This window comes from Oncorhynchus nerka, unplaced genomic scaffold, assembly GCF_034236695.1.
Source record: "Oncorhynchus nerka isolate Pitt River unplaced genomic scaffold, Oner_Uvic_2.0 unplaced_scaffold_1211, whole genome shotgun sequence".
NCBI lineage: Eukaryota > Metazoa > Chordata > Actinopteri > Salmoniformes > Salmonidae > Oncorhynchus > Oncorhynchus nerka.
In genome coordinates this window covers 18,149-39,483 of record NW_027040119.1, presented here as the reverse complement: position 1 = coordinate 39,483, position 21,335 = coordinate 18,149, and the positions used below count along the sequence as shown (strand labels likewise).

The following is a 21,335-nucleotide window of genomic DNA, read 5'->3' as shown; positions in this document are numbered from 1 at the left end:
ATCCCTACACGTTTAACCAGCACCTAGATGGTCCCATCCCTACACGTTTAACCAGCACCCTAGATGGTCCCATCCCTACACGTTTAACCAGCACCCTAGATAGGGTAACCAGCACCCATCCCCTACACGTTTAACCAGCACCCTAGATGGGTCCCATCCCTACACGTTTAACCAGCACCCTAGATGGTCCCATCCTACACGTTTAACCAGCACCCTAGATGGTCCCATCCCTACACGTTTAACCAGCACCTAGATGGTCCCATCCTACACGTTTAACCAGCACCTAGATGGCACCTAGACCCTGGTCCCATCCCTACCGTTTAACCAGCACCTAGATGGGTCCCATCCCTACACGTTTAACCAGCACCTAGATGGTCCCATCCCTACACGTTTAACCAGCACCCTAGATGGGTCCCATCCCTACACGTTTAACCAGCACCCTAGATGGTCCCATCCCTACACGTTTAACCAGCACCTAGATGGTCCCATCCCTACACGTTTAACCAGCACCTAGATGGTCCCATCCCTACACGTTTAACCAGCACCCTAGATGGGTCCCATCCCTACACGTTTAACCAGCACCCTAGATGGGTCCCATCCCTACACGTTTAACCAGCACCCTAGATGGGTCCCATCCCTACACGTTTAACCAGCACCCTAGATGGGTCCCATCCCTACACGTTTAACCAGCACCCTAGATGGTCCCATCCCTACACGTTTCCCATCCATCCCTACACGTTTAACCAGCACCCTAGATGGTCCCATCCCTACACGTTTAACCAGCACCCTAGATGGGTCCCATCCCTACACGTTTAACCAGCACCTAGATGGGTCCCATCCCTACACGTTTAACCAGCACCCTAGATGGTCCCATCCCTACACGTTTAACCAGCACCCTAGATGGTCCCATCCCTACACGTTTAACCAGCACCTAGATGGTCCCATCCCTACACGTTTAACCAGCACCTAGATGGTCCCATCCCTACACGTTTAACCAGCACCCTAGATGGTCCCATCCCTACACGTTTAACCAGCACCCTAGATGGGTCCCATCCCTACACGTTTAACCAGCACCCTAGATGGGTCCCATCTACGTTTAACAGTTAGAAGGGTCCCATCCCACGTTTAACCAGCACCTAGATGGTCCCATCCCTACACGTTTAACCAGCACCCTAGATGGTCCCATCCCTACACGTTTAACCAGCACCCTAGATGGTCCCATCCCTACACGTTTAACCAGCACCTAGATGGTCCCATCCTACACGTTTAACCAGCACCTAGATGGTCCCATCCCTACGTAGGTGTTTAACCAGCACCCTAGATGGTCCCATCCCTACACGTTTAACCAGCACCTAGATGGTCCCATCCCTACACGTTTAACCAGCTCCCTAGATGGGTCCCATCCCTACACGTTTAACCAGCACCCTAGATGGGTCCCATCCCTACACGTTTAACCAGCACCCTAGATGGGTCCCATCCCTACACGTTTAACCAGCACCCTAGATGGTCCCATCCCTACACGTTTAACCAGCACCTAGATGGTCCCATCCCTACACGTTTAACCAGCACCTAGATGGTCCCATCCCTACACGTTTAACCAGCACCCTAGATGGTCCCATCCCTACACGTTTAACCAGCACCCTAGATGGTCCCATCCCTACACGTTTAAACAGCACCCTAGATGGTCCCATCCTAAGGTGTTTAACCAGCACCTAGATGGTCCCATCCCTACACGTTTAACCAGCACCTAGATGGGTTCCATCCCTACACGTTTAACCAGCACCCTAGATGGGTTCCATCCCTACACGTTTAACCAGCACCTAGATGGGTCCCATCCCTACACGTTTAACCAGCACCCTAGATGGGTCCCATCCCTACACGTTTAACCAGCACCCTAGATGGTCCCATCCCTACACGTTTAACCAGCACCCTAGATGGTCCCATCCCTACACGTTTAACCAGCACCCTAGATGGGTCCCATCCCTACACGTTTAACCAGCACCCTAGATGGGTCCCATCCCTACACGTTTAACCAGCACCCTAGATGGTCCCATCCCTACACGTTTAACCAGCACCCTAGATGGTCCCATCCCTACACGTTTAACCAGCACCCTAGATGGTCCCATCCCTACACGTTTAACCAGCACCCTAGATGGTCCCATCCCTACGTAGGTGTTTAACCAGCACCCTAGATGGTCCCATCCCTACACGTTTAACCAGCACCCTAGATGGTCCCATCCCCCGTTTAACCACACGTTTAACCAGCTCCTAGATGGGTCCCATCCCTACACGTTTAACCAGCACCCTAGATGGTCCCATCCCTACACGTTTAACCAGCACCCTAGATGGTCCCATCCCTACACGTTTAACCTAGAGCACCCTAGATGGGTCCCATCCTACACGTTTAACCAGCACCCTAGATGGGTCCCATCCCTACACGTTTAACCAGCACCCTAGATGGTCCCATCCCTACACGTTTAACCAGCACCCTAGATGGTCCCATCCCTACACGTTTAACCAGCACCCTAGATGGTCCCATCCCTACACGTTTAACCAGCACCCTAGATGGTCCCATCCCTACACGTTTAACCAGCACCCTAGATGGGTCCCATCCCTACACGTTTAACCAGCACCCTAGATGGGTCCCATCCCTACACGTTTAACCAGCACCCTAGATGGTCCCATCCCTACACGTTTAACCAGCACCCTAGATGGTCCCATCCCTACACGTTTAACCAGCACCCTAGATGGTCCCATCCCTACACGTTTAACCAGCACCCTAGATGGTCCCATCCCTACACGTTTAACCAGCACCTAGATGGTCCCATCCCTACACGTTTAACCAGCACCCTAGATGGGTCCCATCCTACACGTTTAACCAGCACCCTAGATGGTCCCATCCCTACACGTTTAACCAGCACCTAGATGGTCCCATCCCTACACGTTTAACCAGCACCCTAGATGGTCCCATCCCTACACGTTTAACCAGCACCCTAGATGGTCCCATCCCTACGTAGGTGTTTAACCAGCACCCTAGATGGTCCCATCCCTACACGTTTAACCAGCACCCTAGATGGGTCCCATCCCTACACGTTTAACCAGCTCCCTAGATGGGTCCCATCCCTACACGTTTAACCAGCACCCTAGATGGTCCCATCCCTACACGTTTAACCAGCACCCTAGATGGTCCCATCCCTACACGTTTAACCAGCACCCTAGATGGTCCCATCCCTACACGTTTAACCAGCACCCTAGATGGTCCCATCCCACGTTTAACCAGCACCCTAGATGGTCCCATCCCTACACGTTTAACCAGCACCCTAGATGGTCCCATCCCTACACGTTTAACCAGCACCCTAGATGGGTCCCATCCCTACACGTTTAACCAGCACCCTAGATGGGTCCCATCCCTACACGTTTAACCAGCACCCTAGATGGTCCCATCCCTACACGTTTAACCAGCACCCTAGATGGTCCCATCCCTACACGTTTAACCAGCACCCTAGATGGTCCCATCCCTACACGTTTAACCAGCACCCTAGATGGTCCCATCCCTACACGTTTAAACAGCACCCTAGATGGTCCCATCCCTACGTAGGTGTTTAACCAGCACCCTAGATGGTCCCATCCCTACACGTTTAACCAGCACCCTAGATGGGTCCCATCCCTACACGTTTAACCAGCACCCTAGATGGGTCCCATCCCTACACGTTTAACCAGCACCCTAGATGGGTCCCATCCCTACACGTTTAACCAGCACTCTAGATGGGTCCCATCCCTACACGTTTAACCAGCACCCTAGATGGGTTCCATCCCTACATGTTTAACCAGCACCCTAGATGGGTCCCATCCCTATGTAGGTGTTTAACCAGCACCCTAGATGGGTCCCATCCCTATGTAGGTGTTTAACCAGCACGCTAGATGGGTCCCATCCCTACACGTTTAACCAGCACCCTAGATGGTCCCATCCCTACACGTTTAACCAGCACCCTAGATTGGTCCCATCCCTACACGTTTAACCAGCACCCTAGATGGGTCCCATCCCTACACGTTTAACCAGCACCCTAGATGGGTCCCATCCCTACACGTTTAACCAGCACCCTAGATGGTCCCATCCCTACACGTTTAACCAGCACCCTAGATGGGTCCCATCCCTATGTAGGTGTTTAACCAGCACCCTAGATGGGTCCCATCCCTATGTAGGTGTTTAACCAGCACGCTAGATGGGTCCCATCCCTACACGTTTAACCAGCACCCTAGATGGTCCCATCCCTACACGTTTAACCAGCACCCTAGATGGGTCCCATACCTACACGTTTAACCAGCACCCTAGATGGGTCCCATCCCTACACGTTTAACCAGCGCCCTAGATGGGTCCCATCCCTACACGTTTAACCAGCACCCTAGATGGGTTCCATCCCTACACGTTTAACCAGCACTCTAGATGGGTTCCATCCCTACATGTTTAACCAGCACCCTAGATGGGTCCCATCCCTACACGTTTAACCAGCACCTAGATGGGTCCCATCCCTATGTAGGTGTTTAACCAGCACGCTAGATGGGTCCCATCCCTATGTAGGTGTTTAACCAGCACTCTAGATGGTTCCATCCCTACATGTTTAACCAGCACCCTAGATGGGTCCCATCCCTACACGTTTAACCAGCACCCTAGATGGGTCCCATCCCTACACGTTTAAACAGCACCCTAGATGGGTTCCATCCCTACACGTTTAACCAGCACCCTAGATGGGTCCCATCCCTACATGTTTAAACAGCACCCTAGATGGGTCCCATCCCTACACGTTTAACCAGCACCCTAGATGGGTCCCATCCCTACACGTTTAACCAGCACCCTAGATGGGTACCCTCCCTACACGTTTAACCAGCACCCTAGATGGGTCCCATCCCTACGTAGGTGTTTAACCAGCACCCTAGATGGGTCCCACCTCTCCGTAGTTGTTTAACCAGCACCCTAGTAGGCCTAGAGGGCATTACATGTGCTTAGCCTCACTGACACTCAGCACTCTGCCTGCATCCTAAGGAAATAGGGTGCCAAAGTAGTGCACTATATAGGGAATAGGGTGCCAAAGTAGGGCACTATAAAGGGAATAGGGTGCCAAAGTAGGGCACTTTATAGGGAATAGGGTGCCAAAGTAGGGCACTATATAGGGAATAGGGTGCCAAAGTAGGGCACTATATAGGGAATATGGTGCCAAAGTAGTGCACTATACAGGCCTCTGACCACCGCCTGAGTGTACACACAGATAGATTTAAACAGATTGACTTTATAGAGCAGATTCACCATCATTAAATATTGATTCATAGGGACTGTTTATTATTCATCTGAATCATCTTACATTATTGATGTTGAACGCTGGTCAGAAATATCGGGTCCAGGGTAGAAGGGTTGGCGAGATCTGCACTCCAAATGGCACCCTATTCCCTATTTATAGTGCACTACTTTGGCACCCTATTCCCTATATAGTGCACTACTTTGGCACGCTATTCCCTATATAGTGCCCTACTTTGGCACCCTATTCCCTATATGGTGCCCTACTTTGGCACCCTATTCCCTATTCCCTATATATAGTGCCCTAACCTGGTTCCATAGGATCCTGCGTCTGGTCAAAAGTAGTTCACTATATAGTGCCCGCAGCTCATCGCTGGAAGTTAGCTCCTAGATGCACTGATCTAAGGTCAGTTTTATGTTCTGTCCTCTAATGGTTCAGGTTAGTGTACTTTTAACCTGGGGATGCTGATCCTAGATCTGTAGTTCAGGTTATTATTGGGGGAGGGGATCTGAAATCTGTAGTTCAGGTTAGTATTAGCTGGAATCTGTAGTTCAGGTTAGTATTGGGGGGTGATCTGTAGTTCAGGTTAGTATTGGGGGAGGGGATGCTGGATCTGTAGTTCAGCTGATCCTAGATCTGTAGTTCAGGTTAGTGGGGGGAGCTGATCCTAGATCTGTAGTTCAGGTTAGTGTTGAGCTGATCTAATCTGTAGTTCAGGTTTTATGTTCTGATCCTCCTGTAGTTCAGGTTAATGGTTCATCTGGTTAGGTTGTTGGGGGAGCTGGATCTGTAGTTCAGGTTAGTATTGCTGATCCTAGATCTGTAGTTCAGGTTAGTATTGGGGGGGGGATGCTGATCCTAGATCTGTAGTTCAGGTTAGTATTGGGGGATGCTGATCCTAGATCTGTAGTTCAGGTTAGTATTGGGGGGAGCTGATCCTAGATCTGTAGTTCAGCTGATCTAGTTCAGTAGTTGATAAATGATTATAAGGGGCAGTAGTATATCTTACTGTGATAAGTATATATAATAACCCAGTTATTACAACCAGTAATGATGCATTAGTCTTTTCTGTTGGCAGTTGGTATGAAACTACAAGTTAATATTGTTGATCAACCCACTGTTGAGTAATGTTGGTCTGTCTTCCTCTTTTGAGTCAGCATGTGTGTGTGTGAGTGAGTGTGTTTGGTGCCTGCGTGTGTGTGTGTGCCTGCGTGCGTGTGTGTGTGTTTGCCTGCTTGTGTGTGTGTTTTGCGCGCGTGTGTGTGTGTGTTTGAATCTATGTGTGTGTGTGTGTGTGTTTTGAATCTGTGTGTTTGTGTGTGTCTTCCTCTCCTCTGAAAATCGTTTTTGGCATCTTCATTTCCTCCTGAACTGGAGCTAACAGAAGAACCAGTCAGACCAGCTTCTCACTCTCTCCTCACTGAACAGGCCTATAAACAGACCTATAAACAGGCCTATAAACAGGCCTATAAACAGACCTATAAACAGGCCTACAAACAGGCCTACAAACAGACCTACAAACAGGCCTACATACAGGCCTACAAACAGACCTACAGACAGGCCTACAAACAGGCCTACAAACAGGCCTACAAACAGGCCTACAAACAGACCTGCAAACAGGCCTACAAACAGACCTACACTACAAACAGGCCTACAGACAGGCCTACAAACAGACCTACAAACAGGCCTACAAACAGACCTACAAACAGGCCTACAAACAGGCCTACAAACAGGCCTACAAACAGGCCTACAAACAGGCCTACAAATAGACCTACATACAGGCCTACAAACAGACCTACATACAGGCCTACAAACAGACCTACATACAGGCCTACAAACAGACCTACATACAGACCTACAAACAGGCCTACAAACAGACCTACATAGAGGCCTACAAACAGACCTACATACAGACCTACAAACAGGCCTACAAACAGACCTACAAACATGCCTACAAACAGACCTAAATACAGGCCTACAAACAGGCCTACAAACAGGCCTACAAACAGACCTACATACATACAGGCCTACAAACAGGCCTACAAACAGACCTACAAACAGGCCTACAAACAGACCTACATACAGGCCTACAAACAGACCTACATACAGGCCTACAAACATGCCTACAAACAGGCCTACAAACATCCTCTATACCATCCCTCTATACCACCCCTCTACCACCCTCCCCTCTATACCACCCCTCTATACCACCCCTCTATACCATCCTCTATACCACCCCTCTATACCACCCCTCTATACCACCCCCTCCCCTCTACCACCCCTCTATACCACCCCTCTATACCACCCCTCCCCTCTATACCACCCCTCTATACTACCCCTCTATACTACCCCTCTATACCACCCCTCTATACTACCCCTCTATACCACCCCTCTATACCAGCCCCTGAGACTCATTAAACCAGTTTATTAACCCCTATCCGACCAGCCCCAGCCCCTCCTTAACCCAGTTTATTAACTCCTATCCGACCAGCCCCTTGAGTCTCATTAACCCAGTTTATTAACTCCTATCCGACCAGCCCCTTGAGTCTCATTAACCCAGTTTATTAACTCCTATCCGACCAGCCCCTTGAGTCTCATTAACCCAGTTTATTAACTCCTATCCGACCAGCCCCTTGAGTCTCATTAACCCAGTTTATTAACCCCCATCCGAACAGCCCCCCTATCCGACCAGCCCCTTGAGTCTCATTAACCCAGTTTATTAACCCCCATCCGAACAGCCCCCCTATCCGACCAGCCCCTTGAGTCTCATTAACCCAGTTTATTAACCCCTATCCGACCAGCCCCAGCCCCTCCTTAACCCAGTTTATTAACTCCTATCCGACCAGCCCCTTGAGTCTCATTAACCCAGTTTATTAACCCCTATCCGACTAGCCCCAGCCCCTCCTTAACCCAGTTTATTAACCCCTATCCGACCAGCCCCAGCCCCTCCTTAACCCAGTTTATTAACCCCTATCCGACTAGCCCCAGCCCCTCCTTAACCCAGTTTATTAACTCCTATCTGACCATCAGTACAGTGGCATGGTTCTGTTTGGCAGTAAACCACATCATTAATCCCAGTTATCTATATAAACATTATAGAGATGCATCTCCTACATGACTCGGTGTATTACGTAGACATCCCATTACTCACTGGGTGGACATTGGTATCCTAGCAACAGGACATAAAAAAATAAAAAAATCTGCCTTCTTTCTCAGGAAAACTGAACATAGATTCTGGTGAGGATAAACTGATCCTAGATCTGTGCCTGCTAGAGGAAACCTCTACCCAAATCAATGATTCTGGTGAGGATAAACTGATCCTAGATCTGTGCCTGCTAGAGGAAACCTCTACCCAAATCAAAGATTCTGGTGAGGATAAACTGATTCCAGATCTGTGCTTGCTAGAGGAAACCTCTACCCAAATCAATGTTTTATTGTTTGTGTACACACAGATCTGCAGATGTTATCGCAGGTTCAGCGAAATGCTTGCGTTAGCTAGCTCCAACAGTGTAGTAATATCTAGCTGTACAACAGTGTAGTAATATCTAGCTCCAACAGTGTAGTAATATCTAGCTATACAACAGTGTAGTAATATCTAGCTATACAACAGTGTAGTAATATCTAGCTATACAACAGTGTAGTAATATCTAGCTCCAACAGTGTAGTAATATCTAGCTCCAACAGTGTAGTAATATCTAGCTCCAACAGTGTAGTAATATCTAGCTATACAACAGTGTAGTAATATCTAGCTATACAACAGTGTAGTAATATCTAGCTATACAACAGTGTAGTAATATCTAGCTCCAACAGTGTAGTAATATCTAGCTATACAACAGTGTAGTAATATCTAGCTCCAACAGTGTAGTAATATCTAGCTCCAACAGTGTAGTAATATCTAGCTATACAAAACAGTGTAGTAATATCTAGCTCCAGGAAATTAAGAAGCTATCAGAAGTGAGAAACGCTATACAACAGTATAATAAAAAAAATAATATATAAATATATTTATATTCAACAGTGGTCTAGCTCCAACAGTGTAGTAATATCTAGGTCCTGGATACTGATTAGTAATATCTAGCTCCAGGTAGTAATATCTAGCTCTGAACAGTGTGTAATATCTGAGAACAACAGTGTAGTAATATCTAGCTCCATCAGTGTAGTACCAGTGTATAATATACCACACAACTCCTCTGGCCTATGTTGCTAAAATATACATTTATTGTGCAAAACATCAGCTATCCTGTAATATCTAGTTCCATGACAGACTGACCAGTGTGTAATATCAGGTGAAAGATATGATCCCAGTGTAGTAATATGTCACTTGTTAATATCCACTTCAATCAGTGTAGATAGCTCCAACAGGAGGATACCTGGTTAAAGATGCTCCAACAGGTGTAGTAAGACCTAGCTATACAACAGTGTTAAAGATGAACAGGAGTAAGATCAGGTTAAAGATGAACAGTGAGGAGACCAGGTTAATAGATGAAGTGAGGAGACCAGGTTAAAGATGAAGAGGAGGAGACAGGTTAAAGATGAAGTAATATCTAGGAGGAGACCAGGTTAAATATCTGAACAGTGAGTAAGACCTGGTTAAAGATGAAGAGGAGGAGACCAGGTTAAAGATGAAAGGGGACGGAGATCAAAAAATAATAATATTAAAGATGAAGGGGTTTTTGAGACCTGGATAAAGATGAAGGGAGGAGACAGGTTAAAGATGAAGGGGAGGAGACCTGGTTAAAGATGAAGGGGGAGGACCAGGTTAAAGATGATCATCAGAGCCTCTCTGGTGTAGAACAGATGACCACACCTCCTCTGGGAGGTAAATAGACAGGTGCAAAAAAGATGAAGGGGAGGAGACCTGGTTAGATGAAGGGGAGGAGACCTGGTTAAAGATGAAGGGGAGGAGACCAGGTTAAAGATGAAGGGAGGAGACCAGGTTAAAGATGAAGGGAGGAGACCTGGTTAAAGATGAAGGGGAGGAGACCTGGTTAAAGATGAAGGGGAGGAGACCAGGTTAAAGATGAAGGGGAGGAGACCAGGTTAAAGATGAAGGGGAGGAGACCAGGTTAAAGATGAAGAGGGGGAGGTTAAAGACCAGGTTAAAGATGAAGGGGAGGAGACCTGGTTAAAGATGAAGGGGAGGAGACCTGGTTAAAGATGAAGGGGAGGAGACCTGGTTAAAGATGAAGGGGAGGAGACCTGGTTAAAGATGAAGGGGAGGAGACCAGGTTAAAGATAAAGGGGAGGAGACCAGGTTAAAGATGAAGGGGAGGAGACCAGGTTAAAGATGAAGGGGAGGAGACCAGGTTAAAGATGAAGGAGGAGACCAGGGGAAGACCAGGTTAAAGATGAAGGGGAGGAGACCTGGTTAAAGATGAAGGGGAGGAGACCTGGTTAAAGATGAAGGGGAGGAGACCAGGTTAAAGAAGGATTTTAAAACCTTGAGACAATTGAGACATGGATTGTGTGTGTGTTGCCATTCAGAGGGTGAATGAGCAAGAGAAAATATTTGTGCCTTTGAACGGGGTATTGTATAAGTAGGTGCCAAGTGCACCAGTTTGTGTCAAGAACTGAAACTCTGCTGGGTTTTCCCACGCACAACAGTTTCCTGTGTTTATCAAGAATAATAAAACACCCGAAAGGACATCCAGACAACTGGACTCCACTGTGGGAACCACCGGAGTCAACATAGGCCAGGATCCCTGTGGAATGCAGGGAGGCAGTTCTGAAGGCAACTCAATATTAGTTCTTGCTCATGTTTGTACACTCAGTGTATATATGGTGTGTATAGATGGTGTGTATGGATGGTGTGTACAGTATAGACATTAGTTATATAGGATGGTGTGTATAGATGGTGTGTGTGGATGGTGTGTATGGATGGTGTGTATAGATGGTGTGTATAGATGGTGTGTATGGATGGTGTGTATGGATGGTGTGTATAGATGGTGTGTATAGATGGTGTGTGGATGGTGTGTATAGATGGTGTGTGGATGGAGTGTGTATAGATGGTGTGTATAGATGGAGTGTATAGATGGAGTGTGTGGATGGTGTGTATAGATATTGTGTGGATGGGGTGTATAGATGGTGTGTATGGATGGAGTGTGTATAGATGGAGTGTGTGGATGGTGTGTGGATGGTGTGTATAGATGGTGTGTATAGATGGTGTGTATGGATGGTGTGTATGGATGGTGTGTGTATGGATGGTGTGTATAGATGGTGTGTATGGATGGTGTGTGTATGGATGGTGTGTATAGATGGTGTGTATAGATGGTGTGTATGGATGGTGTGTATAGATGGTGTGTATAGATGGTGTGTATAGTTGGTGTGTGAACAGTTGGTGTGTGTATAGATGGTGTGTATAGATGTGTGTATGGATGGTGTGTATAGATGGTGTGTGTGGATGGATGTGTATAGATGGTGTGTGTATAGATGGTGTGTATAGTTGGTGTGTATGGATGGTGTGTGTATAGATGGTGTGTATGGATGGTGTGTATAGATGGTGTTTATGGATGGTGTGTATGGATGGGTGTGTATAGATGGTGTGAATGGATGGTGTGTATAGATGGTGTGTGTATAGATGGTGTGTATGGATGGTGTGTATAGATGGTGTGTATGGATGGTGTGTATAGATGGTGTGTATGGATGGTGTGTATAGATGGTGTGTATAGATGGTGTGTATAGATGGTGTGTATAGATGGTGTGTATAGATGGTGTGTATGGATGGTGTGTATGGATGGTGTTTATAGATGGTGTGTATAGATGGTGTGTGTGTAGATGGTGTGTATAGATGGTGTGTATGGATGTGTGTATAGATGGTGTGTATGGATGGTGTGTATAGATGGTGTGTATGGATGGTGTGTATAGATGGTGTGTATAGATGGTGTGTGTATAGATGGTGTGTATGGATGGTGTGTATAGATGGTGTGTATAGATGGTGTGAATAGATGGTGTGAATGGATGGTGTGTATGGATGGTGTGAGTAGATGGTGTGTGTAGATGGTGTGTATGGATGGTGTGAATAGATGGTGTGAATGGATGGTGTGTATGGATGGTGTGAGTAGATGGTGTGTGTAGATGGTGTGTATGGATGGTGTGTATAGATGGTGTGTATAGATGGTGTGAATGGATGGTGTGTATGGATGGTGTGTATAGATGGTGTGTGTAGATGGTGTGTATAGATGGTGTGTATGGATGGTGTGAATAGATGGTGTGAATGGATGGTGTGTATGGATGGTGTGTATGGATGGTGTGAGTAGATGGTGTGTGTAGATGGTGTGTATAGATGGTGTGTATGGATGGTGTGTATAGATGATGTGTATAGATGGTGTGTATGGATGGTGTGTATGGATGGTGTGTAATGATGGTGTGTATAGATGGTGTGTGTATAGATGGTGTGTATAGATGGTGTGTGTATGGATGGTGTGTATAGATGGTGTGTGTATGGATGGTGTGTATGGATGGTGTGTATGGATGGTGTGTGGATGGAGTGGTGTATAGATGGTGTGTGTGGATGGTGTGTATAGATATTGTGAATGGATGGTGTGTATGGATGGTGTGTATAGATGGAGTGTGTGGATGGTGTGTATAGATGGTGTGTGGATGGATGGTGTGTATAGATGGAGTGTGTGGATGGTGTGTATAGATATTGTGTGGATGGTGTGTATGGATGGTGTGTATAGATGGTGTGTATAGATGGTGTGTATGGATGGTGTGTGGATGGTGTGTATAGATGGTGTGTATAGATGGTGTGTGTATAGATGGTGTGTATAGATGGTGTGTATGGATGGTGTGTGGATGGATGGTGTGTATAGATGGAGTGTGTGGATGGTGTGTATAGATATTGTGTGGATGGTGTGTATGGATGGTGTGTATAGATGGAGTGTGTGGATGGTGTGTATAGATGGTGTGTGGATGGATGGAGTGTGTATAGATGGAGTGTGTGGATGGTGTGTATAGATATTGTGTGGATGGTGTGTATGGATGGAGTGTGTATAGATGGAGTGTGTATAGATGGAGTGTGTGGATGGTGTGTGGATGGTGTGTATAGATGGTGTGTATAGATGGTGTGTATAGATGGAGTGTATAGATGGTGTGTATGGATGGTGTGTATGGATGGTGTGTATAGATGGTGTGTATAGATGGTGTGTATGGATGGTGTGTATAGATGGTGTGTATAGTTGGTGTGTGAACAGTTGGTGTGTGTATAGATGGTGTGTATGGATGGTGTGTGTATAGATGGTGTGTATAGATGTGTGTATGGATGGTGTGTATAGATGGTGTGTGTAGAGGGTGTGTATAGATGGTGTGTGTATAGATGGTGTGTATGGATGGTGTGTATGGATGGTGTGTGTATAGATGGTGTGTATGGATGGTGTGTATAGATGGTGTGTGTATGGATGGTGTGTATGGATGGTGTGTATGGATGGTGTGTATGGATGGTGTGTATAGATGGCGTGTATGGATGGTGTGTATAGATAGTGTGTATGGATGGTGTGTATGGATGGTGTGTGGATGGTGTGTATGGATGGTGTTTATAGATGGTGTGTGTATGGATGGTGTGTATAGATGGTGTGTATGGATGGTGTGTATAGATGGTGTGTATAGATGTTGTGTGTATAGATGGTGTGTATAGATGGTGTGTGTATAGATGGTGTGTGTATGGCTGGTGTGTATGGATGGTGTGTATAGATGGTGTGTGTATGGATGGTGTGTGTATAGATGGTGTGTGTGGATGGTGTGTGTATGGATGGTGTGTATAGATGGTGTGTATGCATGGTGTGTATGGATTGTGTGTATAGATGGTGTGTATGGATGGTGTGTATGGATGGTGTGTATAGATGGTGTGTGTATGGATGGTGTGTATGGATGGTGTGTATAGATGGTGTGTGTATAGATGGTGTGTGTATAGATGGTGTGTGTATGGATGGTGTGTATGGATGGTGTGTATAGATGGTGTGTGTATGGATGGTGTGTATAGATGGTGTGTGTATGGATGGTGTGTATAGATGGTCTGTATAGTTGGTGTGTGTATAGATGGTGTGTATGGATGGTGTGAATAGATGGTGTGTCTATAGATGGTGTGTATAGGTATATAGGATGTGTGCAGTAGGTATATAGATGGTGTAATTAGGTATAGGATGGTGTGTACAGCAGTAGGTATATAGGATGGTGTGTACAGCAGTAGGTATATAGGATGGTGTGTACAGCAGTAGGTATATAGGATGGTGTGTACAGAGTAGGTATATAGATGGTGTGTACAGACAGTAGTTATACAGGATGGTGTGTATAGACAGTATTTATATGGATGATGTGTATAGATGGTGTGTATGGATGGTTGTATAGATGGTGTGTATGGATGGTGTGTCTCGATGGTGTGTGGGTCGTGTGTATGGATGGTGTGTATGGATGGTGTGTATGGATGGTGTGTGTATAGATGGGTGAATATGGATGGTGTGTATAGATGGTGTGTAGATGGATGTGTGTAGATGGATGGATGGTGTGTATGGATGGTATAGATGGTGTGTGTATGGATGGTGTGTATAGATGGTGTGTATAGATGGTGTGTATGGATAGGTGTGTATAGTTGGTGTGTAAACAGTTGGTGTGTGTATAGATGGTCAGTAGGTGTATGGATGGTGTGAATAGATGGTGTGTATATAGATGGTATGTATAGTGTGTATAGGATGGTGTGTATAGACAGTAATTATGTAGGATGGTGTGTACAGCAGTAGGTATATAGGATGGTGTGTACAGCAGTAGGTATATAGGATGGTGGGTACATCAGTAGGTATATAGGATGGTGTGTACAGCAGTAGGTATATAGGATGGTGTGTACAGACAGTAGTTATACAGGATGGTATGTATAGACTGTATTTATACAGGATGGTGTGTATAGACAGTAGTTATATAGGATGAACCATGACTATGGAACCATGGTTGATGAACCATGGTTGAACAGGCCAGGTCTCGGGTGGCTGAGGTCCTTGAAAATTGGTTACCAAAGTAATTAGAACAGTAAATAAGTACCAGTTTTGTTTAATTGAAATTCATTACTGTTTAAGTGACAGTGGTATTGGTTGAACAGGCCAGGTGTCCTGGAGGGCAGGTAGTTCGCCCCCGGTGATGCGTTGGGCAGACCGCACCACCCTCTGGAGAGCCCTGCGGTTGTGGGTGGTGCAGTTGCCGTACCAGGCGGTGATACAGCCCGACAGGATGCTCTCCATTGTGCATTGTCCATTGATCCCAGGCCTGGGATTCAATCCGTATTTAAGTAACAGTGTAATCTGATCCCAGGCCTGTGATTCAATCCGTATTTAAATAACAGTGTAACCTGATCCCAGGCCTGTGATTCAATCCGTATTTAAATAACAGTGTAATCTGATCCCAGGCCTGGGATTCAATCCGTATTTAATCTGATCCCATTTAAAGGGGATTTCTGATTGAGTGGGGCATCTGCAGCGTTTACTGTGAACGTTAGGACTGATCCTAGATCTGTGGTTAGTGTTGTTAGGACTGATCCTAGATCTGTGGTTAGTGTTGTGTTAGGACTGATTCTAGATCTGTGGTTAGTGTTGTGTTAGGACTGATCCTAGATCTGTGGTTAGTGTTGTTAGGATTGATTCTAGATCTGTGGTTAGTGTTGTGTTAGGACTGATCCTAGATCTGTGGTTAGTGTTGTGTTAGGACTGATTCTAGATCTGTGGTTAGTGTTGTGTTAGGACTGATTCTAGATCTGTGGTTAGTGTTGTGTTAGGACTGATTCTAGATCTGTGGTTAGTGTTGTGTTAGGATTGATTCTAGATCTGTGGTTAGTGTTGTGTTAGGACTGATCCTAGATCTGTGGTTAGTGTTGTTAGGACTGATTCTAGATCTGTGGTTAGTGTTTTTAGGGTTGATTCTAGATCTGTGGTTAGTGTTGTTAGGACTGATCCTAGATCTGTGGTCAGTGTTGTTAGGACTGATCCTAGATCTGTGGTTAGTGTTGTGTTAGGACTGATTCTAGATCTGTGGTTAGTGTTTTTAGGGTTGATTCTAGATCTGTGGTTAGTGTTGTTAGGACTGATCCTAGATCTGTGGTCAGTGTTGTTAGGACTGATCCTAGATCTGTGGTCAGTGTTGTTAGGACTGATCCTAGATCTGTGGTTAGTGTTGTGTTAGGACTGATCCTAGATCTGTGGTCAGTGTTGTTAGGACTGATCCTAGATCTGTGGTCAGTGTTGTTAGGACTGATCCTAGATCTGTGGTTAGTGTTGTGTTAGGACTGATCCTAGATCTGTGGTTAGTGTTGTGTTAGGACTGATCCTAGATCTGTGGTTAGTGTTGTGTTAGGACTGATCCTAGATCTGTGGTCAGTGTTGTTAGGACTGATCCTAGATCTGTTAGTGTTGTTGATTCTAGATCTGTGGTTAGTGTTGTTAGGTTGATCCTAGATCTGTGGTTAGTGTTGTGTTAGGACTGATCCTAGATCTGTGGTTAGTGTTGTGTTAGGACTGACTAGATCTGTGGTTAGTGTTAGATCTGTGGTTAGTGTTGTGTTAGGAGGTTGATTCTAGATCTGTGGTTAGTGTTTGTTAGGACTGATCCTAGATCTGTGGTTAGTGTTGTTAGGACTGATTCTAGATCTGTGGTTAGTGTTTTTAGGACTGATCCTAGATCTGTGGTTAGTGTTGTTAGGACTGATCCTAGATCTGTGGTCAGTGTTGTTAGGACTGATCCTAGATCTGTGACTGTCCTAGTGGTTAGTGTTGTTAGGACTGATCCTAGATCTGTGGTCAGTGTTGTTAGGACTGATCCTAGATCTGTGGTCAGTGTTGTTAGGACTGATCCTAGATCTGTGGTTAGTGTTGTTAGGACTGATCCTAGATCTGTGGTCAGTGTTGTTAGGACTGATCCTAGATCTGTGGTCAGTGTTGTTAGGACTGATCCTAGATCTGTGGTTAGTGTTGTGTTAGGACTGATCCTAGATCTGTGGTTAGTGTTGTGTTAGGACTGATTCTAGATCTGTGGTTAGTGTTGTGTTAGGATTGATCCTAGATCTGTGGTCAGTGTTGTTAGGACTGATCCTAGATCTGTGGTTAGTGTTGTTAGGTAAGATTCTAGATCTGTGGTTAGTGTTGTTAGGGTTGATCCTAGATCTGTGGTTAGTGTTGTGTTAGGACTGATCCTAGATCTGTGGTTAGTGTTGTGTTAGGACTGATTCTAGATCTGTGGTTAGTGTTAGGATTGATCCTAGATCTGTGGTTAGTGTTGTGTTAGGATGGATTCTAGATCTGTGGTTAGTGTTGTGTTAGGATTGATCCTAGATCTGTGGTTAGTGTTGTGTTAGGACTGATCCTAGATCTGTGGTTAGTGTTGTGTTAGGACTGATTCTAGATCTGTGGTTAGTGTTGTGTTAGGATTGATTCTAGATCTGTGGTTAGTGTTGTGTTAGGACTGATTCTAGATCTGTGGTTAGTGTTGTGTTAGGATTGATCCTAGATCTGTGGTTAGTGTTGTGTTAGGACTGATCCTAGATCAGGGTCCTGTTTCCAATGTTCTCTACTACAGAAGCTTCCAACATACCTCACTTAATTACTCCCTTCTTCTTTCCCAAACTCTACTACACAAGGTAACGCTTAAGCTCCCTCTGAGGTACCAAACCCCTTCACAGGGTTGGTTAACCCTTCAGGTACCTCTGAGGTACCAAACCCCTTCACAGGGTTGGTTAACTCTTCAGGTACCAAACCCCTTCACAGGGTTGGTTAACTCTTCAGGTACCAAACCCCTTCACTGGGTTGGTTAACTCTTCAGGTACCAAACCCCTTCACTGGGTTGGTTAACTCTTCAGGTACCAAACCCCTTCACTGGGTTGGTTAACTCTTCAGGTACCAAAACCCCTTCACAGGGTTGGTTAACTCTTCAGGTACCTCTGGAGAGTGGATGGAGGGAGGAGAAGGAGAGTGGATGGAGGGAGGAGAAGGAGAGTGGATGGAGGGAGGAGAAGGAGAGTGGATGGAGGGAGGAGAAGGAGAGTGGATGGAGGGAGGAGAAGGAGAGTGGATGGAGGGAGGAGAGGGAGAGTGGATGGAGGGAGGAGAAGGAGAGTGGATGGAGGGAGGGAGGAGAAGGAGAGTGGATGGAGGGAGGAAAAGGAGAGTGGGTGGAGGGAGGAGAGGGAGAGTGGGTGGAGGGAGGAGAGTGAGAGTGGATGGATGGAGAAGGAGAGTGGACATAGGGAGGAGAGGGAGAGTGGATGAGGAGAAGGAGAGTGGACGTAGGGAGGAGAGGGAGAGTGGATGGATGGAGGGACGAGAGGGAGAGTGGCTTGTGTACTGAGGAAGCAAAAAAATAGAGCATGAGAGAGAGCGAGTGGGAGAATGGGAGTGAGCGAAAGCAAGCGAGGGAGGGAGGGTGGGAAGGGGGAAAGATGAGCTCATTGCAGTCTCTGGGCTGGTGACTGAAGGAGGGAGGGAGGGAGGAGGATGGGGGGGGGGGAGGATAGAGGGAGAGGAGGAGGAGAGGAGGCAGAGGTTTAGCTACTTCTGTCTGAGAATCGATAGCTATCGTCTGCATACTGGAATGGTATCTCCAGCACACAGAACTGTAGACAGGGCTAGCATCTCCCTTTGCATCTCTAACTAAATACAAATAGGAATTAACATTTCTAATTTAGCATCTTAAGCTAACTGAATATGATTTTCAAAATTATCCATTAGCATTTCCAATATAAATCAATCGAGGACTTAGCATTTAGTCAATGACATCATCGGGTGTCACTATGCTACCGTGCTAGCTTACACATTTTGTAGGGAGCCGGCACAGACACTCCTCTCTCTCTCTCTCTTTCTCTCTCTCTCTCTCTCTCTCTCTCTCTCTCTCTCTCTTCTCTCTCTCTCTCTCTCTCTCTCTCTCTCTCTCTCTCTCTCTCTCTCTCTCTCTCTCTCTCTCTCTCTCTCCTTCACAGATGCTCTATCCCTCTCATCCCCACCCACACCCAAGGATTCTCCCTCTCCCTCTCTCTCTCTCTCTCTCTCTCTCTCTCTCTCGATATCTGTCCTGTTAGGAGAAGAAGGGATGCTTGTTTCTTCATTCCTCTGTTTAAAAGGACTCTTTTTGATACTGCTGACTTGAAACCGTTTGCGTGCTGGTTACTTTGCCCTACCTGTGGAGGATCCCGGTAGTCAGCCAGCCTCTGGAGCCCAGTGTAGCCCCGGCAGCAGCCACCATGCTGGGCTTGGATGTGTGTGAGTTTGGGGGTCAGGTTCTGGAGCTTCTCTGGCTAACCATGTGTTACCAAGGTAACAACACTGCCTTTTATGCTGTTTTACCTGTGTGTGTGTGTGTGTGTGTGTGTGTGTGTGTGTGTGTGTGTGTGTGTGTGTGTGTGTGTGTCTTTCTGTCTAGTCTGTACAGTGTAGATTATTTTCTGTGTGTGTGTATATAAATATATATATATATATATGATCAGTCTCTAGGTGGTTGGAGATGGTTTTATGTTTGATATGATAAGACAAGCCAAAGGTGGTCCATATTGTATTGGTCCTGTGTGTGTGTCTGTGTGTGTGTTGTGTGTGTGTGTGTGTTGTGTGTGTGTGTGTGTGTGTGTGTGGTGTGTGTGTGTTGTGGTATGTGTGTGTGTGTTGTGGTGTCTGTTGTAATTTCATGTCTCAGGACCTGTTGTATCAGGGCTTTTCTGTTCACGCACTCCTGGTTGTCTGCCAATTGGGCGTATGTGTGTGTGTGTGTGTGTGTGTCAGCTGAATGATGTCACCACATCTACCCCCCTGTCAAAAGTGATGGATGAGATTGTGTGTGAGTGTGGTGGGGGGGGACGGGGGGAAGTGATGGATGAGATTGTGTGTGAGTGTGGGGGGGGGGGGGAAGACACATGTTACACTGAGTGAATCAATTAGACGGCATGTTCTCCCCAAGGTGTTGGTGTGGAGATGTGTTTGTTCCTTCTGTGTTGGTGTGGAGATGTGTTTGTTCCTTCTGTGTTGGTGTGGAGATGTGTTTGTTCCTTCTGTGTTGGTGTGGAGATGCGTTTGTTCCTTCTGTGTTGGTGTGGAGATGCGTTTGTTCCTTCTGTGTTGGTGTGGAGATGCGTTTGTTCCTTCTGTGTTGGTGTGGAGATGCGTTTGTTCCTTCTGTGTTGGTGTGGAGATGCGTTTGTTCCTTCTGTGTTGGTGTGGAGATGCGTTTGTTCCTTCTGTGTTGGTGTGGAGATGCGTTTGTTCCTTCTGTGTTGGTGTGGAGATGCGTTTGTTCCTTCTGTGTTGGTGTGGAGATGCGTTTGTTCCTTCTGTGTTGGTGTGGAGATGCGTTTGTTCCTTCTGTGTTGGTGTGAGATGCGTTTGTTCCTTCTGTGTTGTGTGGAGATGCGTTTGTTCCTTCTGTGTTGGTGTGGAGATGCGTTTGTTCCTTCTGTGTTGGTGTGGAGATGCGTTTGTTCCTTCTGTGTTGGTGTGGAGATGCGTTTGTTCCTTCTGTGTTGGTGTGGAGATGCGTTTGTTCCTTCTGTGTGTGTAGATGCGTTTGTTCCTTCTGTGTTGGTGTGGAGATGCGTTTGTTCCTTCTGTGTTGGTGTGGAGATGGTGTGGAGATGCGTTTGTTCCTTCTGTGTTGGTGTGGAGATGCGTTTGTTCCTTCTGTGTTGGTGTGGAGATGCGTTTGTTCCTTCTGTGTTGGTGTGGAGATGCGTTTGTTCCTTCTGTGTTGGTGTGGAGATGCGTTTGTTCCTTCTGTGTTGGTGTAGATGCGTGAGTTGGTTCGTGTGTTGGTGTTGATGCGTTTGTTCCTTCTGTGTTGGTGTGTAGATAGAGAGACAGAGAGACAGAGAGAGAGACTAATATCCTCCCTACGACATACAGTAGTACAACCAACCTACTACTGTTTGTGTGTGAGAATGTCAGTGTGTGTTTGTGAGCACCTGCCTGTGTGTGTGTGTGTGTGTGTGTGTGTGTGTGTGTGTGTGTGATTATCAGTGTTTGTACCTGAGGGGACTCCTAGTAATAAAGGGGTGCCCCCCCCTCCCTCCCTCCGCTCCCCTCCATCTCCTCCTCTCTG

The 21,335-nt window shown here is 46.4% G+C and overlaps 1 protein-coding gene across 2 annotated transcripts in view; it reads left to right on the top strand.

Annotated features, from left to right (window-relative positions):
* LOC135569075 (proline-rich protein 36-like) overlaps window positions 1-21,335 on the top strand; it is a 47,785-nt gene that overhangs the window by 11,761 nt on the left and 14,689 nt on the right. Inside the window, exon 2 of one of the 2 annotated variants that reach the window (XM_065015921.1) lies at window positions 8,508-8,660. The exons of the other annotated variant lie outside the window; for it this stretch is intronic. The gene's annotated coding sequence lies outside the window, so the exon portion shown is untranslated. The remainder of the gene's footprint in view (window positions 1-8,507; window positions 8,661-21,335) is intronic. 2 annotated transcript variants of the gene reach the window in all.